General features: G+C 37.9%; 1 long non-coding RNA gene across 1 annotated transcript in view; it reads left to right on the top strand.

Annotated features, from left to right (window-relative positions):
• The first annotated feature begins 363 nt into the window (after nt 1-363).
• LOC107587006 (uncharacterized) overlaps nt 364-1,953 on the top strand; it is a 3,914-nt gene continuing 2,324 nt past the window's right edge. The window contains exons 1-2 of the long non-coding RNA XR_001609423.1: nt 364-535; nt 677-863. This is a non-coding gene — a long non-coding RNA (uncharacterized lncRNA). The remainder of the gene's footprint in view (nt 536-676; nt 864-1,953) is intronic.

Genomic DNA, 1,953 nt, shown 5'->3' with positions numbered 1-1,953 from the left:
TTTTCATGATTTTATTTTATATTGAATTATTGTTATAGGCCTATGAGTTCTAATCAGCCCTATTCTGTCCGCCTGACAGTAATTCTCAGAATAAATTACTTTAGTATTTAGAGTCAGTGTAAAACTTAGATTTTGTGTTTTGTGTAGACATTCGATTCATTTGAACAGTTGCTGTAATAATATGTGTGTCGTGAAAACTCTTCAGAGGAAGAAAAAAACATTTAGTGTGTGATAAATACTGCATTCTTGTATATTTAATAGTGAAACGAAAAATAAGATGTTGCTCATCTAGGAATGTTCCTTCGTGAACGATCAAACGCCACTAGCAGTTACACGCCTAAACATCAGATGGCGCAGGTGAGTCACGACTGACAGCAGTAAAAACAGACGAACGACAGACGCTGAAGTCTCTCTTGTTTACTAACAGTCTGTATGGGGTTTTTCTTGAAGCTTTCTCATTTTTCTTGCTATGCAAGCAAATAATTTTAAAACGTTACAGAATAAGGAACTGTTAACTCGGTGGATTTACAAATAGGTATGTACATGCCTACTACATATAGCATGACATAAAAAAGGCTATCAGATATGACATTCTATAATTCACTTTTATTTTATGATTAATGTATTGAAAGTAAATCAACAAAATATTTTGTGGTCTTTTCATGCATTTTAACAGCTGAAGATGGCTTTGGTGCCCTATGATGAGAATCTACTTCACCAGACTTCAGCTGAATTTAATCTGGCCAATCACAGGATCAGACTCGATTGGGTGTCGCTGCGGTTGTGTGGGACGCTGTAAATTCAGTTTCATCAACTGCACTTTTAGTGGGTAAAAATCTGGACTGGTAAAAGAAAGGTTGCAGGTTCGAATCCCACAGGATTTTTTGTTTCCAGTCATAATAAATTAATAGTCAATCCCTGTTTGTTTTCCAGGCAGTAGTGCTCTGCATGTTCCTGGAGATGGGAATGGTGGATCTGAAAGGATATATATATATATATATATATATATATATATATATATATATATTATTATTATTATTATTATCATTATTATTATTATTATTTAAAATCATTATTATTACTACTACAACTACTGGTTGTTTTCCATAATAAATAATATTTTAAATAGTTTATAATAATGTCTGAATATATATATATACATACAGTATCTCACAGAAGTGAGTACACCTCTCACATTTTTGTAAATATTATATTAATATCTTTTTATGTGACAACATGTCTAAACCGCTGGCCACAAAAGTGAGTACACCCCTAAGTGAAAATTTCCAAATTGGGCCCAAAGTGTCAATATTATGTTATATAATGTGTGGCCACCATTATTTTCCAGCACTGCCTTAACCCTCTTGGGCATGGAGTTCACCAGAGCTTCACAGGTTGCCACTGGAGTCCTCTTCCACTCCTCCATGACGACATCACGGAGCTGGTGGATGTTAGAGACCTTGAGATGCTCAATAGGGTTTAGGTCTGGAGACATGCTTGGCCAATCCATCACCTTTACCCTCAGCTTCTTTAGCAAGGCAGTGGTCATCTTGGAGGTGTGTTTGGGATTGTTATCATGTTGGAATACTTCCCTGCGTCCCAGTCTCCGAAGGGAGAGGATCATCCTCTGCTTCAGTATGTCACAGTACATGTTGGCATTCATGGTTCCCTCAATGAACTGTAGCTCCCCAGTGCCGGCAGCACTCATGCAGCCCCAGACAATGACACTCCCACCACCATGCTTGACTGTAGGCAAGACACACTTGTCTTTGTACTCCTCACCTGGTTTCCGTCACACACGCTTGACACCATCTGAACCAAATAAGTTTTATCTTGGTCTCATCAGACCACAGGACATGGTTCCAGTAATCCATGTCCTTAGTCTGCTTGTCTTCAGCAAACTGTTTGCGGGCTTTCTTGTGCATCATCTTTAGAAGAGGCTTCCTTCTGGGA

This window comes from Sinocyclocheilus grahami, unplaced genomic scaffold (genome assembly GCF_001515645.1).
Source record: "Sinocyclocheilus grahami isolate Dianchi unplaced genomic scaffold, SAMN03320097.WGS_v1.1 scaffold87.1, whole genome shotgun sequence".
Lineage (NCBI taxonomy): Eukaryota > Metazoa > Chordata > Actinopteri > Cypriniformes > Cyprinidae > Sinocyclocheilus > Sinocyclocheilus grahami.
Note: the sequence above shows the minus strand (reverse complement) of the source record. Positions and strands in the feature narration are given on the sequence as shown.